The sequence below is a fragment of the Balaenoptera acutorostrata genome, chromosome X (assembly GCF_949987535.1).
Source record: "Balaenoptera acutorostrata chromosome X, mBalAcu1.1, whole genome shotgun sequence".
Lineage (NCBI taxonomy): Eukaryota > Metazoa > Chordata > Mammalia > Artiodactyla > Balaenopteridae > Balaenoptera > Balaenoptera acutorostrata.
This window is the reverse complement of record NC_080085.1, coordinates 40,864,904-40,891,086: the sequence shown is the minus strand read 5'-3', so window position 1 is coordinate 40,891,086 and position 26,183 is coordinate 40,864,904. Positions and strand designations below refer to the sequence as shown.

General features: G+C 37.7%; 1 long non-coding RNA gene across 8 annotated transcripts in view; it reads left to right on the top strand.

Annotated features, from left to right (window-relative positions):
* LOC102998820 (uncharacterized) overlaps nucleotides 1–16,859 on the top strand; it is a 122,965-nt gene extending 106,106 nt beyond the window's left edge. For 4 of the 8 annotated variants that reach the window (XR_009006724.1, XR_009006720.1, XR_009006722.1 and 1 more), the window contains 2 exons: nucleotides 13,089–13,204; nucleotides 15,770–16,858. This is a non-coding gene — a long non-coding RNA (uncharacterized LOC102998820). Of the gene's footprint in view, nucleotides 1–193; nucleotides 251–13,088; nucleotides 13,205–15,769 lie in introns of all 8 variants that reach the window. The other 4 variants (XR_009006723.1, XR_009006725.1, XR_009006719.1 and 1 more) reach the window with 4 other exon arrangements.
* The last annotated feature ends 9,324 nt before the right edge of the window (nucleotides 16,860–26,183 follow it).

Here is a 26,183-nt window from a genome sequence, read left to right as displayed (position 1 = left end):
CTAGCAAAATGGGACCACCCTGGGTTTTGCTGTTAGGCGGTGAGTAATATTCTCAGTCCAACTTCTTGTCCTGGATTTTCTTTTTTTTTTTAATTGAGGTATAGTTAATTTACAATGTTGTGTTAGTTACAAGTGTACAGCAAACTGATTTAGTTATACATATATATACACACATATATCTATTCTTTTTCAGATTCTTTTCTGTTATAGGTTATCGCAAGATATCGAGTAGAGTTCCCTGTGCTATATGGTAGGTTCTTGTTGTTGATCTATTTTATATATAGTAGTGTGTATATGTTAATCCCAAACTCCTAATGGATTTTCTTTCAGGTTGTATCTGAAGTACCTTCGAAGCCATCCTTCTACTCCCTCCCCACCCACCCTCCGGGAGCCACTCCTTCCTAGTCTATTTACTAGTCCCTCTGTTGCTGAGAAGATTAAATCAGCAAATAGAAGCTCATCTGAAAGCATTAGGCAGCCCCTAGGAGGGGAGTGAAAAAGGCTGGTTATAATTTTTCCCGAGTGCAGTTTTTGTTCTGATCGAAACAAAACAAAACAAAAACAACCAAAAAACCCCACAAAACAAATATTGAACAAAAAATGAAAAAGGTTTGCCTTTTCCTGTAACACACATCTGTGTCACCTCTCAAAAGTCATAGCAACCATCTACTTTCCTGAGACATGATCCCATTAAAATATTAGCTCAGTGAATGGTGATGAGAAATGAAATTTGGATGTGTTCTTATGGTTACCAAGGGGGAAACGTGGGGGAGGGGAGGATAAATTAGGAGTTTGTGATTATCAGATACACATTACTATATATATAATAAACAACAAGGACCTACTGTATAGCACAGGGAACTATACTCAATATTTTGTAATAACCTACAAGGGAAAAGAATCTGAAAAAGAATCACTTTGCTGTATACTTGAAACTAACACAACATTGTAAATCAATTATACTTCAATAAAAATAAAAAAAAAGAAAATTGGATGTGTAAAACATCATATAGAATATATACGTTTTAGTATTTATTTTATTATGAGAATTTCAAACATAAAAATAAGCAGACAGAATAATGTAATGAAACCCCCCTACCTATCACCCAGCTTCAACAACTGTCAGTTCATGGCCAGTCTTGCTTCATTTGAGCCCCCATCCACTTCTCTCCTTCCCATGTATTTTTTAAAACAAATCTCAAATGTCATTTTATGTTATCCATCACTATTTCAGCATGTAGCTCTAAAAGGTAAGGACTTTAAAAAAATATAGTCACCATTATCAGACTTAAAAAAGGTAACAAAAATTTCTTAATGTCATCAAGTATCCATTAAGTGTTCAAATTTCCAGTTTTCTCATAAATAGCATAAATTGTTTTAATCATGATCCACATAAGGTCCACACATTGTAATTGGTTATTTGGCTTTTAGGTCCATTTAAATCTACAAGTCTCTCTCTTCTTGTAATTGATTTGTCATTTAACATGACATGTTCTCCTGTCTTCTGAATTTCCTGTAAAATGTTATTTGAACCAGACTTGATCATATTCAGGTTTGATTTTTTTTTTGCAAGAATGCTTCATATATGGTATGGCATATAGCACATTTCACAAACAAATATTAAGGATTATAGGCTTATCAGCTATTCTGAATTACACGAATCACCATTTTATCTCTATCCTAGCATATTCTTGAGAATCTGTAGTATATTTTAAGTCAATTTCAATGCTTCAGAAATTTGTGAATTTTTTTTTCTGTAGAAGAATTCTGTGTCTCTGGCTATGTGGAGTGGGAGGGCATTAAGCTCTAAATCAGACCAAAGGCCCTTTCAGTAAACAATTAAGGGCTTTGCTCTTTGATTTTTTTTTTTTGTAAATGGCTCTAGAAAAGTTTTCCAGAGGTAAAATCTAGCATAAGTCAAACAAACAAACAGTCATGTAATTTTCATCAGGGTTCTAATTCAGAATGTCTAAAGGTATTCCAATCAGCAATAAGATATTCATCTATAACAATAATGTTATTTTCTTAATGTTTTCTACAACCTCAATTTCCATATCTAAAACTGGATGATCATTGAGCATGCCACCCCAATCTATTAACTAATTGTAGAAGGGTGCCTCCTAAAGGCTTTATCTTCCTAAAAGTTTAACCTGAAAAAAAAAAGCTGGTCCAAATTATGCTTGCAAATGAATGTGTGTCCATGTTGTCAGGTCACAAGAAAAGGAAATACAATACTAAAGAGCAAACAGCTATCTGTAAAGCTGATTTAAATTTCTATTAGCTTCATATGTGTGCTTGGAAAAAACATTTTCCCAGCTGTATTAGTTCTCAGTGGCTGCTGTAACAAGTTACTATAAACTTAGTGGCTTACAACAATACATTTTATTATCTTACTGTTCTGGAAGGCAGACATCTAATATGGGTCTCATTGGGGTAAAATCAAGATGTCTGTAGGGCTGTATTCCTTCTGGAGGCTCTAGGAGAGACTCCATTTCCTTGCCTTTTCCAGCTTCCAGGGGCCACCCACATTCCTTGCCTCGTGGTCCCTTTTCTCCATCTTCAAAGCCAGCAACAGTAGGTTGAGTCCTTGTCTATTTCCATCACGCTAACCTCCTCTTCTGCATCCCTCTTTCACTTTTAAGGACCCTTGTGATTACATTGGGCACACCCAGATAATCCAGGAAAATCTCCCTATTTTAAGGTTGGCTGATTAGCAACCTTAATCCCATCTACAACCTTAAGCCCCCTTTGCCTTCTAACATAAAATACTCACAGGTTCTGGGGATTAGGCTGTGGACATCTTTGGGGGGCCATTGTGCTGCCTACCATACTAGCCAAACAGTGTGTGAGATCAAACCAAATAGCTGCGTTAAATATTTGAATTTATTTGTTTTTGTGAACTGTCTCATATTCCTTTGAGTAAGGCAAGATATAAATAAATAACCAAACCAAATGCTGCTTCGATATTGAAGATAAACATAAATAATTACCTTAGTTTGTACCAAATAAGAATGAACATGTGTCTATATCTTGCATCCTTGTTTCTGTTTATTGCCTTTTATTTTCCAAAAGAAACCTTAAAGTTAAGTAAACCTCTCTGGATTTCCAATTTAAAACATATATTCTTTAGCAGATGTTTTTATTATCTTTAGTTTTCAGAAATTCTATTTTAATATGTCTGGGTATAGATATGGGTTTATATATTTGGGTTTTTCTCAGCTTCTTGAATCTGTAGGTTTGTTTTTCACCAAATCTGGGAAACTTTCAGCCATTATTTCCTTAATTTTTTTTCAGCCCCATATTCTTTCTTTTCTTCTGAGACTCAGATGATGTGAATGTTAGATCTCTTGTTATTTTCACATAGGTGTCTGAGGCTCTGTTCTCTCTCTCTTTTTCCAATCTATTTTCTCTCTGTTATTCAGTTTGGGTAATTTTTTTGATCTATCTTAACTTTCACTGATTATTTTCCCTGTCATCTCCATTTTGCTATTGAGCCCTTCTGATGAGTTTTTAATTTTGGTCAATGTATTTTTCAGTTCTGAAATTTCCATTAGTTTCTTCTTTATATTTTCTATTTCTTTGCTGAGCCTACTTTTTTCATTTGTTTCAAACATGTTCATAATTGCAAATTAACCATTTTTATGATAGCTATTTTTGTAGGTTAGGGTTTTCTACATATACAATCATGTCATCTGGGAATAAAGACAATTTTATTTCTTCCTTTCTAATCTGTATGCTTTCTATTGATTTTCCTTGCCTCACTGCACTAACTAGTAATTACAGTACAATTTTCAGTAAGAGTTGTGAGAAAAGATATCCTTGCCTTGTTACTGATTTCAGGGAGAGAGCATTCAGTCTCTCACCATTAATTGTAATGTTAGCTACAGGTTTTTTTTAGAGACCCTTTATTTCGTTAAGGATGTTCCCTTCTATTCCTGGTTTGTTGAGAGGTTTTATCATCAATGGATATTGAATTTTACTGAAAGCTTTTTCTGCATTTATTGATATGATCATATGGGTTTTCTTAGTCTTTTCAAATGTTTAAATTTTTTTAAATATTGATTTTTGAATATTGAACCAGCTTCGTATTCCTGGTATGAATCCCACTTGGTCTTGATATTCTTTTTATATACATGACTGGACTCAATTTACTAATTTTTAAAGGATTTTTGCATCTATGTTTGTGAGAGATATTGGTCTGTATAGTTTGGTTTTGATTGGGATAATGCTAACCTCATAAAATGAGTTGGGAAATGTTCCCTCCTCTTCCATTTTCTATGAGAGATTGTGTAGTATTGATATTGTTTTTTCCTAAATGTTTGGTAGAATTCACCAATGAAATCATCTGGGCCAGGAGTTTTGGGGGGGAAGGTTTTAAACTATCAATTCAGTTTCTGCAATACATGGCTATTCAGGTTATCTCTTTGTCCTTGGATGATATTTGGTAGTTTGTGTCTTTCATCTAAGTTATTCAGTTTATGGTCATAGGAATGTTCATAGTATTCTCTTATTAACCTTTTAGTATGATTGGCTGTGACCTTCCTCTTTTATTCCTGATATTGATAATTTGTGTCTTCTTTTTTATTTTCTTGGTTATGCTGGCTAAAGATTTATCAATTTTATTGATCTTTTCAAAGATCTAGGTTTTGCTTTTATTGAGTTCTCTCTCTTTTCAATTTCTTTGACTTCTCTTTACTTTCTTCCTTCTGCTTGCTTTAGGTTTAATTTGCTCTTCCTTCTCTAGTTTCCCAAAGTCTAAGCTTAAGTTATTGATTTTAGATATTTCTTCTTTTCTAACATTTTCATTTAATACTATGCTGTAAATTTCCCTCTAAGTACTATTTTATCAGCATCCCATGCATTTTTTACATTTTTTATTGTGGTACAATATACATAACATAAAAATTACAATTTTAATGATTTTTAAGTGTGAAATTTAGTGGCATTAAGTACATTCACAATGTTGTGCAACCACCACTATCCTTTTCCAGGACTTTTTCATCATCTCCTCCCAGCCCCTGCTAACTTCTATGCTACTTTCTATCTCTATGAATTTGCCTTTTTCAGGTACCTCAGATAAGTGGGATTATTAAATATTTGTCCCTTTGTGTCTGACTTTTTTCACTTAGTAGAGTGTTTTCAGGGTTCATCCATGTTGTAACACTACAAATTTTTATACATTCTATTTTCATTTTCATTTTAGTTTAAAATGTCTTAAAATTTCCCTTGAGATGATTTCTTTGGACTCTCTTGAGATGGGTTACTGAGAAGTATATTATTTAATTTATAAATATTTGGTGATTTTCTGGATATCTTTCTATTATTGATTTTTAGTTTAATTTTGTTATGGTCTGAGAATGTACTTTGTATGATTTCTATTTTTTAAAATTTGTTCAGCTTTGTTATATGTCCCAGAATGTGGTCTATCTTGGTGGATGTTCCACGTGCACTTGGAGAGAATGTGTATTCTGCTTTTATTGGATGGAGTCTTCTATAAATGGCAGTTTGGTTGAGTTGTTTGATAGTGCTGTCCAGATCATCTGTATCCTTACTGATTTTCTGTCTACTTGTTCTATCAATTACTGAAAGAGGTGTTGAAGTCTTCAACTATAATTGGGGATTTGTCTGTTGCTCCTTTCAGATCTATCAGTTTTTGACAGTCTTGTTTGAATGTTTAGGAAGTCTTCCTCATTTTTTTGGAAAATTTGATTCTTTTTTGAATGAGGTAGAGGGTGACTAAACTCATGGGAAAAAAATCTTTTCTTAAACTGAAACTGGAAACACAGTGTCTTGAACTTGTAGTTGCTTGGTCATTTTGGTAAACCATTTTGTTGTTTTTACCAGGACTCTCTAGTATTAAAAGGAATCCAGAAACTGCCTGTCTTATGGAGTTTTCATATGCACAGTTGGCCGTCAAGGTCTTCATCATGTGGCCAATGATAAATTTAGGATTAGTAGAGCCAGTTCAGTGGTACAGATTTGTCAAACTAAGCCTCTTAAATATTTCAAGGTTCTAGCAACTGGTTTATGTCCCAGAAAGGAGATACAGAGATGGTGGCTTCCCTGGAGACAGGGACATTGGAGAGGTGAGAGTTTTTCTGTGGTTGCTTTGTATGTATCTAAGTATATATGTATTTATCTTCTGCTGACTGCAATCAGCAGCTACCGACTACAATGCACTCACCATCTCTCCTTCGGCTTGTCACATAGACTGTATGCCCCTTACCAATATGGCACAGCTATGTGGTTTGTCCTTGGTCTCAACTCTCCTGTAGTTCTGAGACCCAGAACAGGATCCAGAGTATAAGCTACACTTCCCTCCAGTTGTTTTGTTCCAACAAGGGTTCACACTGGGACTCCAGGGCAGTGTCACTGGAGTTTGGAAAAGAAAACTCTAGTCCCTTTGAAGGAAACCTATCTGCTGTTCCATGCATTAAATATGGCTGTAAATTCTTTTCCACTTCCCCCATTAAGAGGTAGAGTTGATTTTCCCTCCTCTCCAGTCTGTGACTTGCTTTGTCCAGTATAATACAGTATAAGTGACACTGTGCAACTTCCAAGGCTGGGTCTTAAGATACCTGCAACTTCTGTTTTTGTATACTTGGAAGGCTCCCTCTTAGAACCCATCTGCCATGTTACGAGAAGGCTAAGTTACATGGAGAGGCCATGTATAAGATGTTTTAACTGACAGCCCCAGCTGAGCTCTCTCAGCCTATAGCCAGCACCAACTGCCATCATGTTAGTGAGCCATTTTGGATGTTTCAGTGTAATCAAGTCTCCATATGTCTGCAGCCCTAGCAGACATTATGTGGATATGCAACAAAGGATTCATCTTCCCCAAAGAAAGGTTTGGTCCTGCTCAGCTTCTGAGAGGTATCTCTAAGACCTTGGAATGTCCTGTCTGGCAAGAGTGTCTTTGTTTACCTGGGAGCCATGGGCCATACCAGATAGTTTTTGCTAATAATGTGATTTATGGTAAGGGACTTGGGCCATGTGGTATCAGCTTGATCTTTGAAGGGTCTGGAGACTAAGGTCAGCCATGTAGGGGGTCAACCAAGCCTATGTGACCGAGTTCCAATAAAATCTCTGGACACCAAGGCTCAGGTTAGCTTCCCTGGTTGGTAATATTCTGTGCATGTTGCTACACATCACTGCTGGGAGAAGTAAGTTCTGTCCATCCAACTCCACTGGGCGAGGACAACTAGAAGCTCCATGCCTGGTCTCTCCTGGACCCTGCCCTATGTGCTTCTTCCCTTTGCTGATTTTAATCTGTATCCTTTCACTGTAATAAATTATAACTCTGAGTATAATGGCTTTTCTGAGTTCTGTGAGTCCTTCTAGTGAACCTGAGGGTAGTCTTGGGGACGCCCAAATGCCGGCGGAAGAGAGGAACTGCCCAGCTAAGCCTAGCCAACCTATAGAATCATGAGCAATAGGAGATGGTTGTTGTTCTCTTAAACCATTATGTTTTGGGTTGGTCTGTTATGCAGCAATAGATAACTAAGACACCTGTCTTCTCTACTGGATGATAATATTTTTGAGAGCCAAGATAATTCTGTAATTTCCACTCCTTTAGCATAGCACCTTATGTGTTGCAAGTATAAACATTTGTTAAATCGTTAAATTGGAGTAGTTAGAAACATCTTTGTGGACTAACTGAGAGAGACTGAGATAGGGGACTTGCAGAGTGATTGCATTATTTCCACCTGTATATAAAAGAAAGGAATCTCCACTCCTTTTGTATGAAATCTAAAGATACTTGCAGTTTTTCAGGATTGCTCTGCTAGTAATGATTTGTTCTTTCTTCTTTCAGAATAGTTGTACCGTGGTGTAAAGAATACTGCTTGGAATATAACAGTTCAGTTCCCAGTTCTGCCTTTGCTCACTACTTTTATAAACTTGGGCAAGTCTCTTGACCTTACCAAATCTCATCTTGAAGCAGAGATAATAATGGCAGTTCTACAGGGTTGTCGTGAAGTTTTAATGCATGCAAAAAGTGTTTTGAGAAATGTAAAGTGCTATGTAGGTATAAAGTATCATTGGAGACTTTGGATTGATGGTACTTGCTTAATTTTTATTATTTTTAGCCCTTCTAGCCCATCATTTGTCATAAATACTTTTATTTTTATTTTTAAAATTTATTTATTTATTTTTGGCTGCGTTGGGTCTTTGTTGCTGCGCGCAGGCTTTCTCTAGTTGCGGCGAGAGGGGGCTACTCTTCACTGCGGTGCACGGGCTTCTCATTGTGGTGGCTTCTCTTTGTTGTGGAGCACAGGCTGTAGGCACGCAGGCTTCAGTAGTCGTGGCATGTGGGCTCAGTAGTTGTGGCGTACGAGCTTAGTTGCTCTGTGGCATGTGGGATCTTCCCAGACCAGGGCTCGAACCCATGTCCCCTGCATTGGCAGGCGGATTCTTAACCACTGCACCACCAGGGAAGACCCATAAATACTTTTAAATATGACTGGCATCTCAGTAGCATAGGGAATATGAAAATTTGTAAAATAATAATAAAACAACTTCTAAATAGTAGTTTTCCCTCTTTTTTCTTACATCACATCCTCACCACCACAAACTACTCCACTGAATTTTTCTTCAGAAAAGAAATGGAGAAAAATAATCAGAAAATGTGGCATTGAAACAGGATTTCTTCTTTTTCCCAAACATGTCACATCTTCCTACCTCATCCTTTCACCTCTCTTATCGACATGCCTTTTAATTCAATAAAGAACGACTGCAAGATATTGACAAGATACTATTTGTTATGCCCCAGTAGCCACAGTGAACTCTGGGCCCTTCTTACTGAGTTAGTTTTGATAGTGTCAGGTGGTGATGCCCCCAGAGCTTTAGAACTGGTCCACAGGCCTATGAGAGCCACATTTGGGTTCTTCAGGTTTATATCTGCAGCTCAGAGAATAGAACCCAAAAGGGCTTCCAAAACCTTGCTGTGAACTTTCTTAACGATGCTGTAATTCCCCAGGGTCTTCCCCAGTTATGTTGCTTTGATGCCATTTATAAAACATTGGTTGTCTTCCTGGATCTCATAAGGTGCTAGCTGCCCCCTACACTTACATGCATCCTATCAACTGCAATGGTTTTGAATATTTGCCAGTTTCTAACATGAATAAAAGATTAGAGCTGGAAGGAACTTTAGAGATTGGAGCCCTGACCCAGAAATTGTTTGTCATGACTCGACAGGAGTCAAGGGCTAGGAGTAATGGCTTATCGGAGTATGTGAGCAGGTTCTAAGAGTCCAGAAAGAAAGGGTTTAAACCAGAGCCCGAAGACATAGTGGTAAGTTCCAGGGATGGGGTGGGGGAGCATGGGAATGAGAATCACTCAAAGCAAGTTAATATGCTGGATGAGAAATCAGAATTGAAAGGTATTTTGACAGCTTGGAAAAATTAGCTGAAACAAAAAACGGGCAATTTCCAGAAGTAAATAAAAAATATTTCACATAGATTCCAAAATCAAGCATATAGGCATATAAGGGAAACCAGGTTTACTGGAAATTCAGTAAAAGACTTAGGTTTCAGCTGCCAAGAAGGTCAGAATGAGTCAATCGTGTAACATCATTTTTTACAATATGAATACAGTCTTAGGATGTGTGAATTAAGCCCAGAATAAAGGAGATAATGGTCCCATTCTCCTCTGCTTGAGTTATGTGTAAACTGTATTCTGTTCTCAGTGCCATATTTTAAATTCTATGGATAAACGATACTGTATTTAGAGAAGGAATGCAATATGGTGAAAGGTTCAGAAACCACTTCACCTGAGGAATGATAAGTTAAACTGGGCTAGTTGCCAGGTAGCAGAAGATAGTTGGGGAAACATATCAGGTGTTTTAAATAATTTGAGGGATTGTTATATGAAAGAAGAATTAGACATATTCTTATGGGTCTTGAGGATAGAATTTTGATAATTGGATGGAAGCCATAATGGGCAAATTGGGGCTCAGTGACGGTGAGAACTCTACAGTGAAAGTTGCCCATACATGAGAGATTTAGTATGAAAGGGATACACTACTCATTGGGGAAGTGCTCAAAAAGAGGCTGAATGGCCCCCTACCAGGAACTCTGAAAAGTGGATTCCTATACTGGGTGGAGGGGAGAGGTTGAACCAAATGATCTTCAAGATCCCTATCTCTTTCAAGTTTCAGAGATTTCCAATGGCGGCCTAGCACTCTAACTTGCCACACAATTATGCAGTGGACTGGCCAGCAAAATGGCCAGTAGGTCTAGTGCCAGAGTAGAATGCCCATACGACTCAGGCATAAGGTCCTGAACTTAACTATAAACTTCTTGAAGGCAGAGATAGCGTCTTATCTGTTTGTGTAGCAGTGTCTTGCACGTAATAAGAGATGCTTTTCAAATGTTTGTAGAATGAATGAATGGACAAATGAATGTTGGGCCTATATTAGTCCCCTAGGCCTGCCATAACAAATTACCACACACGGTGGCTTAAAACAACAGAAATTTGTTCTTTCACAATTCTGGAGGCCAGAAGTCTGAAATTAATGTATCAGCAGGGCTGCACTCTCTCAGAAGGCTCTAGGCAAGAATCTGTTCCTTACCTCTTCCAGCTTCTGGTGCCTCCATGGTCACATTGCCTCCTCCTCTTCCGTCTGCCTCTTCTAAGGATACTTGTCATTAGATTGAAAGTCTACTTGGATAATCTAGGATGATCTCCTCATCTCAAGATCCTTAACTCAATTACATCTGCAAAGATCCTTTTTTTCAGTAAGGTCACATTCACACGTTTTGGGGATTAGGACATGGACATATTTGGGGGGCCACCATTCAAGCCACTACACTTATTTTTAATGGTCATTAAACTGTCACCATTATTCATACAATAGTGCTTGGCCTCTGATGATACTTTCTACGTGCAAAGCAGAATAGTATTGAGAGATTCTCAACAGAGACAGTGTAGTGCTTAATAAGCTAACTAACTCTTGGATTCAGGCAGACCTGAATCTGATACCAGTGTTGCTACTTAGTAGCAGTGTATCTTTGGCCAAGGTGTTGAACTTTTCTATATTTCATGTTCCCTATCCTAAAATGAGAATTGTAGTACCTATCTCATAGGTAAATATAAATGTTCCATGAAATAATGTTTGAAAATTACTTAACATAGGACCAGGCATATAGCTGACTCTCTACAAGTGGTCAGTATTTTTGATTAGTATGAGCTCATTCCTTTTCCCTGGTTTCAGACTGCCTGAGGTGTCAGGCTTTTGTTCTTCCTTAGAAATTTAATTGAAATCAACTTATGCTTATTGAGGATTGACTCTGCACAATACACTATCATATGTAATAGGTATAAATGATAAACAAGACAGACACTGTCCTGCCCTCACAGACCTTAGAATGTGATGGCATCAGTGGTTAATAAAATATGGAATTATAATACAGCATTGCCATTATGACAACTGGGGAAACACAGAAACTGGAGAAGTCCATAGAAGGGGCACCTAACCCAGGATCTCTGTATACGGAAGGATACTTATATTTGTAGAAGAAGGCCCAGCTGGAGCTGATCTGGATTCAGACCTTGGCCATGTCTAAGGAACTGGTGGACCAGTAGTTCCTCAAGTATTTACTGGTATGTGTTGATTTTGCCTGGGGAGATGTGTGCTCTTTGGGTCTGGAGAGAAAGATGGGGACATGAGGAGTCGTCTTAGTTTAGGTTCCCCTAGAAGTAGACTTGAAGACAAGGATTTGAGTGCAAGTAGTTTTGAGGGGAGATAATCCTAAGAAATGCTAATAAGGGAGTAGGGAAGTGAGACAGGTAAGAAAAGAGCCACTGAATGAATGATGCCTTATCAAGCCAGTTACCACTGTGGTTAACTGGAGTTTCCTTGTACTGGGGAACTCTAGAAGCTGATGTAGAACATAGACCTTGGAGTTATCCACACCTATTCCTGTCAGTCATTGGCTGAGGACTGCACCCAAGCAGACTGCCTGCAAGCAGGGCAGGCAGGCTACTGAAGAAGGCCTCAGGCAAAGTGATGCAGCTGTTGGCCATCGGTAAGGCCTGAGGAGATATGGGCATGACACAGAGGGCATGTGACACAGGAGGAAAACATGGTATGCATCCCAGCTTGTGGCCAGCGAGGAGGTATGCGGCCCATGAGCAGAGGGGCTTCTGGCAGAAACTAAAGAAGGTTTTCTCATGAGGCTTCCTGTAATACTCGGGAAACAAATAGTGCTTCTTAGGGACCAGGTGACAAAATGCAGCACAGAGCTGGGAGGAGGGGCTTTTCCCCCATGAATGCCTAGAACGCAGTGTGGCGCGTCAGAGTAAGGACTCAAAACAAACCAATTCTGTTCAAATACCTCATGATCCACAGCTTTGAGGAGAGCAAAAGCTGCTTCCCTGGCATGGAAAATGATGCTCTTCTGGAGAGCACTGAAGCTGGGGGAAATGGTGAGGGAAATGGTGAATGGAGGCCTGTTTTTGGCTTCACAGGTCTTGGGGACTCCAAAACCAAGGCCAAGGCGGGCGAAGATTTTGTGAACACATATAAAAATTTTCTAAGAATTCTCAGAAGTAAGTGGGGAGACTTTGGGGAGAAAGGTGTCCTGGTGCAGGTGAGGGGACTGAACCAGTGGGATTTGAGTTTCTACTGTCTACACAAAGAATTGGGCAGCCTGTGGAAATTTAAGTTACACGTGACTGCCTTCCTATACCGCCTCCAAAAGAGGCTGCTAATACTTATGGACCACCTATTAGGGTGCCAAGCATTCTACAGATCTTATCTCATTTATTCGTTGTGATAAACCCAATGCATGGGTGAGAAAATTGAGGTTCATTGAGGGTAAATAGTTGCCTACTAAACATAGCTAGTAAATGTCAGACCTGGTATTTGAGCCCTAACTTGTTCGACTTGGGAACCCATGCTTTTTTTACACTATCTCCTTACGCTACCTGGTAACATAAACACATCTGCATGTGTGGTTTTGCACATATATACAGTTTGAACCCAGAAATGGATTTCAAATTAATAATAATCTTAAGAAGCTGAAACCATAACCATTTATTGAGTTATATGAGATGCTTAAGTTATGCAAGACAGTTTTTTTTTTTAGGAACAACCCCAGCAATATTTAAAACAGAAGAATAAAGAACTGAGGATGAAGGGAGTAAATGCCATGAAAAAAAATGAGAAATGAAAGAATGACACACCTCTGCCTTTTCTCCTAAGGTGAATAATAGCTATTTGCTTTACAATGACTTTTTTTTCTATAGGTGGATGAAATCTGGGTCCATATGTTGAAGGATCGCTTTTCTGCCTGGGATATAGTGAATTTTTTCAGGGCTAAAAATTCCCTTTCTAAAATGGCTACCCAAACCATTTTTAAAACAGACCACGTGCTCATATTGGGATCTCATTCTTGTGCTGAAAGCTCTGGCACTGTGTCTCTGACTGCTATTATACCTATGAGAAGAGTTGACTTTATTTTGGGGGTTGAGCCCATTTGTTAATCCATGATGCCCTTGAGAAGAAGGGGAAGGACAAGAGAAATGGGGTTTGGAGTGTGGGAGTGAAGAAACTTATGCTCTCAAGTATCTGGAGTGAGCAAAATCTAAGCGAAGCCAAGTAAGACATTTAAAGAAAGTGTTGGGATCCTATATTCTCCTTGGTTTTGGCAAGAAAGATGTCAAAGATGTAAATAAGTGGCTGAATAAATACATGGAGAAAATATAAACCCGAGCCTTCTTTCATAATGTGAGTGTATCCTCAAGGAATGGAAACTAATTTTATTATTACTTTGATCCATAGTTAATAAAATTACAGATAACATTAACTAAGCATTCATTATATGGGAGGCAGTATGCTTCTTTCCCCCCACCAATTTGTGTGTTTTTTTGTTTGTTTTGTTTTGTTTTTGGCCACGCTACGCAGCTCGTGGGATCTTAGTTCCCCGACCAGGGATCGAACCTGGGTCCTCAGCAGTGAGAGCATGGAGTCCTAACCACTGGACCGCCAGGGAATTCCCAGGCAGTATGCTTTGTTACGTATCTCAATTATCTCAAGGGCACCCCAAAGCAGGCTTTATTTTTAAGTGAGGCAACTGGGACTTAGAAAATTTACATGACCCAAGGTCTTACAACTTCTAAATGGTAGAGTTGAAATTTGAACTCAAGTAATCAGACTTTAGGACTTGTTTTCCAAGATGGTCCTGGTCATAAAAATTTTTTCTTGACGTGTAGGGTTGCATATTTTTGGACTATCTTCTAGCATTGCTCACCCCTGTGAGTAAGTTTCTGAAATATTTATTCAGTTTATGTGTCTGTCTTGTCCATCTCTGTATTTCCAGCACCAGGACAGTTAATTACAATACAGAATAATTACTGAGAAATTTTTGTTGACTGAATAAACTCTTCATTCCTCTATTTCTCTCTGTTAATGGGGGTGGGGGGCAACCCAAGAGTTGCTGAGGAGTGTAATACATTTTTAATTGGTTGGTTTCTAAAACAATGGTGTCCTGCCCTGATAGCTCTTTACACTTGTAATATCTAATCATTCCGAAGGCAACATTTGTTAGCTGCCTTATTTTAGGCAGAATGCCAACTCTTAGATGTGAATTATATTTTCATATTCATAGGGTTCAGAAATGTACCTTTTGAAGCATTCATGGGGGTGGTACTTTAAATGTACTTAAAAAAAGCTGCACTCAAAGGAACTAATTTGGGTTTTGCTTTTGGCTGACAAGCTTTTCCTAGGTGTGGCTGAGACTCTAGCAAATCTACCCTTCCAGTAATGTATGCATATCATAGGGTGCTATACGAGGAGATGCCTTTGTGTGCTCCTTCCCTTCCCTTGGAACCTTAGGAAAGGAGCCTATGTTCGATCTTTCCATACTCTGCAGTTGTGTGACCTATAAAATGTTTTGCCGATATGCATTCACAGTATCCAAGAAGAGGTTTATGGTGCCGAGTACAGTGCACGGTACATGGTAGGCACTCAGTAAACGCTGGTTGGGTGATTAACTGAATGAATGAATGCATGAAGATACGGTTTGAATCAACTTGGTATAATTTGAAGAGACAGAAATGCTCTCCCTTTGCCTGCAGATGACTAAAACTCTCATATGCATCCATTTGGGGGCTAAAGCTTTGGAAGGCAGTTAGAATGCAAATATACTGAATGAGTTCCTAACCCACTACCTTGAATGAGTATTCTGGATTTAGAACTTTCCAAGCTCTAGATGAAAAGGAGGATTCAAAAAGATGGGATGCGGGACAGGTCCATTTTGATGAGGAATAGGGGATGTGGGGAGGTGCAGAGAAGCTATGTGCAGGATAGGAAATCAACAGAAGGGAGGATACCATAATAAGACTGCAGATAGGATGAGGGGATTGCGGAGGCACCAAAAGTCATATTCTTGCTTCCCATTCACCATGTGGGTCCACTCAGATTGTCACGTGTGGCCAGCAGAATGAGACTGCAGCCCAAAGGGACAGGCTGCTATCCATGACTTTGGAGCAAGTATTTTTAACTTGGTGAGAGTGTCATGTGTATGTCTGTGGTACATGTGGGACTGAACGCTTGGCAACTCCAGTTCTCTCAGCCCTCCCAGAGTGAGCTGAACCTTTGCTGTTAGCCAGCCTCCAAGATGGACTGTGATGATCCTCTCCTCTTGGTATTTATGTTCTTGTGGAGACTCTTCCTACACTGAATAGCACCTTGCAAAAATGATGGTGTGTGACCTTGGAGGTTAGGTCATAAAAGACAACACAACTGCAACTTTGATCTCTTGGACAGCTTGCTCTGGAGGAAGTGGGCAACCGTGTCATGAGGACACACATGCAACCCTGTGGAGATGACTGTGTACAGAGGAACTAAGGCCTCCCACCAACAGCCAGCACCAGCTTACCTTGGAAGCGGATGCTCCAGCCTGAGTTGAGCTTTGAGATGACTGCAGTCCTGGCTGACATCTTGAGTGCAACCTCATGAGAAACCCTGAGCTACAACCACCCAGCCAAGCCATCCCCAGATTCTTGACCTACAGAAACTGCAAGATAATAAATATTTATTGTTGTTTTACATCACTAAGTCTAGAGTAATTTTTTTTACACAGAATTAGAGGCTAATACACTTTCTTAGTCTGTGATCATAATTGCTATTGTACTTACTAGTCTGTCAAATGGGTATCAGGTCTTCCAGATCTCTTTAAAGGTGGTGGTTTGTTCTTTTTTTCTAGCTTCATATTAATAGATAAGAATATAGGGATGCACAGCAAGGACTCTAGAGTCAGGCAGACATTAATTTAAGTACTGGTTTGGTCACCTATGTGACTTTCATGACGTTACTAAATCAAACTCAAATTTATTATGAGCATTAAAGGAGCAAATGCATTTCAAGTGCTTAGGGTAGTTTATGGCTTATGGTAAGAGCTCAATAAGTGTGATAGTTATTATGGTTAGTAACTGTATAAAGAGATGCTTCTAAGGGCCTTGCCTTATGGACAACAAAGTAGCTGAAGTATGTGTTGTACCTTAAGTGGGGAATTTGGTTTCCATTAGAATTATTAAATAAATTTATTGAGGTATAATTTGTATACTGTAAATGCACCCATTTTAAGTGTACAATTAATGATTTTTTAAATTTACTGAGTTGTGCAGCTATGACCATCATCCGGTTTTAGGATATTTTTTCATCATCCTAAAAAGAAATCTTGTGCCCAGTTGCAATCAGCCCCAGGCAACCACTAATCTACTTTCTGTCTCTATATATTTGCCTTTTCTGGACATTTCACCTAAATAGAACCATACATTTTGTGGCCTCTAATGTCTGGCTTATTTCTCACAGCATGTTTCTGAGGTTCTTCTATGTTGTAGCAATTATCAGTACTTCATTTCTTTTTATTGTCAAATAAAATTCCATTGTTTGCATATACCACCTTTTGTTTATCCATTCATCCATTGATGGACACTTGCGTGGCTTCCACTTTTTGGCTTTTATGGATAATGCTCTCTGAATATTGGTGTACAAATTTTTTGTGTGGGCATATGTTTTCATTTAGCTTGGGTAGATACCAAGGAGTGGAATTGCTCAGTAATATAGTAAAGGTATGTTTAACTTTTTAAGAAATTCCCAGTTTTTCAAAGTGGCTGCACCATTTACATTTCCCCCAGCAATGTATGAGAGCTCTTATTTATCCATATCCTTGCAACATTTCTCATTGTCTGTCTTTTTGATCATAGCCATTCTAGCAGATGCGAAATGGTATTTCATTGTGGTTTTAATTTGCATTTTCCTAATGACTAATGATGGTGAGCATCCTTTCATGTGCCTATTGGCTATTCACATATTTTCTTGGGGGAAATATCTATTCAAATCATTTGCCAATTTTTAATTGTTGTTTATCTTATTATTGTGTGTAAGAGTTCTTTGTATGTTCTTTGTATGTATACAAATCTTTCACTGGATATGTGATTTGCAAATATTTTCTCCCAGGCTGTGGCTTGTCTTTTTATTTTCTTAATGGTATCTTTTGAAGCACAACAGTTTAAAATTTTGATGAACTCCAATTTAACAATTTTTTTCTTTTATGGATCATGTTTTTGGGATCGTATCTAGGACATTTTTATAGAACCTAAGGTCTTAAAAATTTTCTCCTAAAGGTTTTTATAGTTTTAGCTCTAACATTTAGATCTACAATTCATTTTGAATTAATTTTTGTGTATAGTGTTAGGTAAGGGTCTAAGTTCATCTTCTGGCTTATAGATGTCCATGTGTACCAGCACCATTTGTTGGAAAGACTATCCTTTCTCAATGAATTGCCTTGGTACTTTTGCTGAAAAATCAATTGACTGTAAGTATAAGAGTGTAGTTCTGGACTCTCAGTTCTGTTCCATTTATGTATATGTCTATCCTTAATGCAGTATCATGTTGTCTTGATTGCTGTAGCTTCATAGTAAGCTTTTTTTTTTAACTTTTTATTTTATATTGGAGTATAGCCAATTAACAATGTTGTGATAGTTTCAGGTGCACAGCAAAGCAACTCAACCATACATATACATAGTAAGCTTTTAAAGTTTTAACATGAAATTCTGCCAGATTTCTTTTAAAAATTGTTTTTTAGCTATTCTGAGGCTTTTGGTGTTTCATATAAATTTTAGGATAATTTTATCAATTATAGAGAGAGACACATACACATTGCTGGAATTTTGATGGGGACTGCACTGAAACTATTGATTAATTTTGGAAGAATTGCCACTTTAGCAATATGGAGTCTTCCAATCCATGAACATGGAATGTCTCTCCATTTATTTAGATTTTCTTTAATTTTCCTCAGCAGTGTTTTATAATTTTCAGTGTACTTGTCTTACATTTCTTTTGTTAAATCTATTCCTAAACTTTTATTCTTTTTGATGATATTATGAATGGAATTGTTTTCTTAATTTCACTTTTGGATCATTTATTCCTCATATATATAAAAATATAATTGATTTTCATACATTGATACTGTATCCTGCAACCTTGCCGAACTGGTTTATCAGATAGTGTTTTGAGATTTCCCTAGGATTTTCTATTCACAGGGTTATGTCATCTGTGAAGTTTTACTTCTTCTTTTCAACCTTAATGCTTTCTACTTCTTTTTCTTACATGATTGCACTGGCCAGACCCCAAGTGCAATGTTAAATAGAAGTGGTGAGATGGGCATTCTTTCTTTGTTCCTTATCTGTGGAGGAAAGCATTCAGTCTTTCACCATGAAATATGATAGCTATAGAGTTTTCACAGATGCCCTTTCTCAGCTTGAGGAAGTTTCCTTCTATTTCAGGTTTGTTGAGAGTTTTTTTTTTTATCATGAATGGGTATTGGATTTTGTGAAATGCCTGTTCTGTATCTGTTGAGATGATCATGTAGTATTTGCCCTTTATCCTCTTAATATGGTTTGTTATGTTAATTGATTTTTGGCTTTAAACCAACCTTGTATTCCTGGGATAAATCCCACTTGGTTGTGGTGTATAATCCTTTTTATATTTAACTAGATTTGGTTTCCTAATATTTTCTTGAGGATTATAGTGTCTATATTCATGAAAGATGTTGCTCTTTAATTTTCTTTTCTTGTGATGTCTTTGTCTGGTTTTGATATCATGGTAGTGCTGCCTCACAGGAGTTGGGAATTATTCCCTCTTCCTGTATTTTCTGGAAGTTTGTGTAGTATTGGCATTATTTCATTTTTAAATGTTCGATAGAATGTATCATTTAATCCATCTGGTCCAGAGTTTTGCTTTGTGGGAAGTTTTTAAATTACTAATTCTATTTCTTTACTTGTTATATGTCTATTCAGATTTTCTACATTTCTGAGTCAGTTTTACTAATTTGTGTCTTTTTAGGTATTCATATATTTCATTTAAACTGTCTAACTTGTCATAAAGTTGTTCATGGTATTCCCTCATAGTTCTTCTATGTTCTGTAAGGTCAGTAATAATGTCCTCTCTTTTTCATCCTGATTTTGGTGTTTTGTGGGTTCTCTCTTTTTTCCTGGTCAGTCCAGCTAAAGGTTTATCAGTTTTGTTATCTTTTCAGAGAATTAACTTTGGTTTAATTGATTTTCCTTTACTGATTTTCTGTTTCGTATCTTATTGATTTCCATTCTAATTTCTGTTTTCTTCTTTCTTCTTGCTGTGTGTTTAATTAGCTCTTTTTTGGGGGTGGGATTCATAAGGTAAAAGCTTACTATATTGATTTGAGATCTTTCTTCTTTTCTGACATAACTGTTTATGGATATAAACTCTCAGCATTGCTTTAGCTGCATGCCATATATTTTTATATGGTGTGTTTTCATTTTCATGCAGTTCAAAAATCTTTTTCTTTGTAATTTCTTCTTTGACCCATGGGTAATTTAGAAAAGTGATATTTAATTACCAAATATTTGTGGATTTCACAATTTTTTCTGTTTTTTTATTTCAAATTAAATTCCATTGTGTTTCAGAGAATATGCTTTAAATTATTTCAATCTTTTTCAATTTGTTGGTGCTAGTTTTACTGCTTAGAATATGGTTTATCCTGCAGAAAGTTCTATGTGTACTTGAAAAGAATGTATGTGACATTGTTTAGTGGAGCGTTCTGTAGATGCCAGTTAGGTCAAGTTGTTTGATAGTGTTGTACCTATAAAGCATAGCAAGTCTTATATATCCTTGCTGATTTTCTGTCTAACTGTTCTCTCAATTTTGGTGAGTCAAATATTGAAGTCTCCAAATTTATTGCTGAATTGCATATTTCTTCATTTTTGTATCATGTGTGTAGGCATAATTATGGCTCCCCAAAAATGTCCAAGTTATAATCCTTAGAATCCCTCAATATGCTATGTTACATGGCAAAAGAGAATTAAGGTTGCAGATGGAATTAAGATTGCTAATCAGCTGACCTTTATAATATCTGAAGTAGCTCTTAGTCTAAAATGAATCATTATTCCTTTCTGCCCACAAAACCACACAACCAATACCAAATAAGGAAACCATGCACTGTCTTTATAGAGTAAGGGAATAAGATCCAGTATCCCATTCATTATGTCAAGCAGCAACAGATTTGGGCTCTTCTTCAGTCTTTTGTGTGACATTGAGCAAACTACTTAATTTTACCGAGCTTCAATTTTGTATCTTTAAAATGTTTTATACCTATTGCAGGATAATGTATATTAAATATTGAGCTCCTCAAACAGATATTAAAAAATGAGAGAAAATAATCTAAAACTCATTTTGTGCAATGAGAGGTAGTGAGTTTGAAAACATTCACTGCCTGGGCACTGGGAGGCAGCAACTCTTTTTTTAAAAAATGCTAAGGGTAAAACACAGAGAAAAGCTTGAGATTGCTTTATATCTCACAACAAATGACATTCATGACCGATTCTGATTTTCCTTTACATTCTGTACCTTAAGCTCCTAGGGAGAACTGCCTCACTCAGGCATCTGAAAACCTTTTTGCTGCCATGGTGCAGCAGAAACTCCTCCCCCACCCCATCTCTTTCTTCATCATTTGACTTGGAAAATTTAAGATGATAATTTTATTTCTGTGACTTTAATACTGAGAGTGAGCCCTTCAGAGAATCCAACTAGCACCTCCTTTTCTGAAACCCCTCTGTGTGTTCTTAATTCGGGCTTGCTACTGTCAGCCTACTCTCCAGCACCTTCCCTACCTCACTGCACCCCTGCTAACACACACCCACTGACACAATTTACACCCACACAATGACTCCAACATAAAGTGTAGGCTTGTGAAGCAGCAGACTTTTTGAGAACCACAAATGCAGACATCAAGGCAATCTCCAGTTACATAAATTACAGGGCCCCATGCAAAAGAAAAATGTGGGGCCCTTTGTTCAAAAAGCAGGAACAAAGTGCCATTAAAGGTACTAAATGGTACTAACTTGTCCTTTCCTCTATGGTCTCTCTCTTTCTCTCGACTTGTCATGATGTTTTTTATTTGCTCTTTAATATGATTCTAAATAAAGAAAAATTTAAAAATTGAATTATTAGCATGAATTTTACCACTCATCTTTATTTTGCCCAATGCTACTTTTAAATGCAAATTAACCTGTATGCCGAATCACCAAAATCAGACAATTAGTATTTTGTAGCTCATAGGTGCATATCTATTTAATTCTTACCAGGACAGTAGAAATACTACACAAAATGAAGCCAAATATTTTTTTTTTTGCTCGTATCTCTTTTGCTTTATTGTCTCATTGGGCTTCACTTACAAAACACAGGGTCAAAAATGAAATTATTAAAAATTTGAAGACGAAGCCAAATATTTTTATCTCACTTCTTGATATGTTCACATTCTACCAGCACTCTACCTTCAGCTTACTGATGAGTAAGGAAAAAGTGAAAAGAACTGTGGGTTGCCCTATCTTTCCCTTTTCCTTCTGTGTCATCATTTTCAGAATAAGTGGTTGGCTAATGCAGCAAAGTACCAAGAGTAAGAAAGGATATAATAGGGCCCCTTGGTTGTTTGTGTTTCTTAGAATACCAATGCCATCTTAGCAATTTCTAGTTCAAATGGTAAATGTGGCTTCTGCAGGCTGTCAGTGCCCCTACTTACTCAGTCGTAGATGTAGCACACTTACCTCGTACTCACTTTTAGTGTCACTGAACTCTTGATGCAACATGGGTCTACTGGAGCTCTGTGTTCATGAGATATCATGAATGTTATATGAGAATGGGGTGACAAGGAACAGTAGACATACACATTGCCCATATATTCTCTGCTCACACTCATGCTCCATTGTTCTATCAGATTTCCCTTAGAAAACACAAGTTTGAAGATAAAATTATTAAGAATTTCAAGACAGTGGGACAGCACAGCATTTAGCCAAGCACAAGACCTTTCTGAATGTGGGGCCCTGTATGACTGCACAGGTTGTACACCCATGAAGTTGGCCCTGAAGAAATCTTTTCATTCAACTTCCTCCCATTTACCAGGCATGTCAGCTTTTCTGTTAACTTCCTCTCTGAATCATTTTCTGAAGCAGTGTATAAATACACGTTTGTATTCATCACTGTTAGTTGGCATGCCAAGGTCAGGTGCTCAAGCAGGATTGTTCTTCCTCCTCATTTTCCCTGCAAACTGCACACAAGCTGGATGTTTTAGGAGGCTTTCTGGAAAAGAATACTGCAGCCCTTCACAATCCCCTATTGTACCATGAAATTACACTGATGGGTTCAAAGGATGCTGAAAGTAGCCTGAGGGCTTTGACCTTGATGTCACCCAGGAGGTCCTGTGACTTCCCTATACAGAGGTTGTAGCTGGCAAGCACTCCGGCCTCATCTATTTTTTCATGTATTTTATTATTTATTATAGTCTAATAACAGCTTTATTAAGATATAATTCACATACCATAAAATTTATCCTTTTAGAGTGTAGAGTAGTTTTCAGTATATTCACAAAGTTGTACAACCATTGCTACTATCTAATTCCAGAACATTTTCATCACCCTCCCAAAGAAAATCCATATTCATCAGTAGCCATTCCCCATTCCCTCCCCTGCTCCCAGGCCCTGGAAACCACTAATCTATTATCTGTCTCTATGGATTTGACAATTCTGGATGTTTAATATAAATGGAGTGATATAATATGTGGCCTTTTGTGTCTGGCTTCTTTAACTTAGCATAATGCTTTCAAGGGTCATTTATGTTATAGCATGTATCAGAACTTTATTACTTTTTATGGCTGAATAATATTCCATCATACAGATATACTACATTTTGTTTATCCATTTATCATTTGGGTTGTTTCCACTTTTTTTTTTAATAGCACAACATTTTAATTAATTAATATCTGACACACCTCTAAAGTACTTTCCCTATGTTTTAGGCTGCATGCTATATGATCACCTCTTTATATTACAATGATTTTATAATATATTTTTTATAGAGAGAATACAAAGATAGTCTTCCGTTAAGTATGGATGATTAAAATTTTTTATTATTGATGGGTTAGTAAAGTTCGTTTGGTTCTTATGAAAATGCTGCCATAAACATTCATGTACAACTTTTTGTGTGGACACATGCTTTCAGTTCTCTTGGGTATATAACTAGGAGTAGAATTACTGGGTCATGTTTAACTTTGTGGGGAACTGACAGACTGTTTTCTCTGTGGCTGCACCATTTTACATTCCCACCAGTAGTGTATGAGGGTTCCAATTTCTCCCCAATCTTGTCAGCACTTGTTATTATCTGTCATTTTGATTATAGACATTCTGGTAAGTGTGAAGTGGTATCTCATTGTGTTTTTTTTTTTATTGGAGTATAATTGCTTTACAATGGTGTGTTAGTTTCTGCTTTATAACAAAGTGAATCAGTTATACATATACATATGTTCCCATATCTCTTCCCTCTTGCATCTCCCTCCCTCCCACCCTCCCTATCCCACCCCTCTAGGTGATCACAAAGCACCGAGCTAATCTCCCTGTGCTATGCGGCTGCTTCCCACTAGCTATCTATTTTACATTTGGTAGTGTATATATGTCCATGCCACTCTCTTCATTTTGTCACAGCTTGCATTGTGGTTTTGATTTTTATTTCTCTAATGACCAGTGATGTTGAGCATCTTTGGATGTATTTATTGGCCATTTATATAAATTTGGATATTATAAATATTTTAATATTTGGATAAATATTATAAATATTTTAATATTTGGATAAATATTTACTCAAACATTTGCCCAATTTTTAACTGGGTCATTTGTCCATTTATTTTTATGTTGTAACCTCTTTTGTTAAATTTATTCCTTTTTGTTCTTTTTTGCTGCTATTCTAAATAGAATTGTTCTTTTAATTTCATTTTCAGATTGTTCATTGTTAGTGTATACAGATGATTTTGTATATTGATTTTGTATCTTGCAACCTTGCTGAACTTGTTTATTCTAATAATTTTGGTGTCTATTCCTTATGATTTTGTATATATAAGGCCATATCATCTGTGAATAGAGATAGTTTTACCTCTTCTTTTAAAATCTGTAAGTCTTTCATTTCTTCTTCTTACCCGATTGCCCTGACTATAACCTCCATTACAATACTGAATAGAAGTTGTGAGGATGGACATTCTTGTCTTGTTGCTGATCTTAGGGAGAAAACATTCAGTCTTTCACCATTAAGTATGATGTTGGCTGTAGGTTTTTGTAGATGTCCTTTCTTAGGTTGAGTAAGATCTCCTCTACTCCTAGTTTCTTGAGTGTTTTTATAATAAAAGTGTGCTGGATTTTGTCAAATACTTTTTCTGCATTTATTGAGATGATCATGTGGTTTTTGTCCTCTATTCCATTTATATGGTGTATTGCATTGATTGGTGTTAGACTAACCTTGCATTCCTGTGATAAATGCCACTTTTTAATATGTTGCTAGATTCAGTTTGCTATTTTTTAAAGGATTTTTGCATCTATATTCATAAAAGATATTGATCTGTAGTGTGTTTAGTGACTTTTCTGGGTCGATCCTATAAAATCTATATTATTTGTTATGTGTGGCTACTGAAGTCTCTGCATGGTTAGCATAATGGTCAGCTATCTGCAGAGCAGGGATTTTCTTAAGTGCTTTGAATCAGTAAGTCTCCTAGCATTTGCTAAGGGGCTCTGTACATGTGTTGGGGCATACTTTGAATGCTGCAGTAGGCAGTTTTGTACCTCTGTGTTAGCCTTCACTTCCTGCTTGTGCAGAGCCTCAAGATAAGCCAGAGGTGAGAGTTTAGGGCCTTCTGAGGTCTTTCCTAGGCATGGGAACAGCTCAGAACACTCTTGTGGCTGTCTAGATTTCTGAGAATATGTCAGAGCTTTTCAAAGCACCCTATGCAAATATCATTCCCCAGTTTTTTCTTTTAAATTTTTTGGTCAGCCTCTTTTTGACCCCAACTTTTAATACCATCTCAGGCAGCTGTGATGTTAAACAGTTGCCAATGATTATTTTTTACAAATGCCCTGCAGGTAGGGCTGTTTGCACAGAGGAGGTTCTGAGCTCACCTCCTCTCATGGGCACACCAAAATCACAACTATCTGCAGAACATCCTTGATGAAAAAGACTGGAACCTACCAAAAAAATATCTTCTACAATTAAAGACATAAAGAAGGAATCACAACAAGAAAGGTAGGAGGGGCAGACTTGCTATATAGTTAAGTCCCATATCCATGGTGGGTGACCCACAGACTGGAGAATAATTATATTGCAGAGGTTCTCCCAAAGGAGTGAGAGGTCTGAGCCCCACTTCAGGCTCCCCAGCATAGCAGTCCTGCACTGGGAAGATGAGTGCCCAGAGCATTTGGCTTAGGAGGCCAGTGACGCTTACTTTCGGGAGTCCCAGAGGGTTGGGGGAAATAGAGATTTCACTCTTAAAGAGCACACACAAAATTTCATTCATTGGGACCCAGGGAGGGGAGCCTGGGTCACACCTACCTGCTGATCTTGGAGAGTCTCCCAGAGAGGCAGGAGGCAACTGCAGCTCACCCTGGGAACATAGACACGGGAGCTATTTTGGGGAGCTCCTTTTACCATGTGGACACTGATGCTGGCAAAGCACCATTGTGGAATCCTCCCTCTAGGTCATTAGTGCCAGGACCTGGCACTGTAGGTGCCAGTGCTGAGATGCCTCCAGACAAGCAACTAACTGGGCAGGGACACAGCCCTACCCATCAGCAGACAGGCTGCCTTAAGACCCCCTGAGCCCACACCTGCC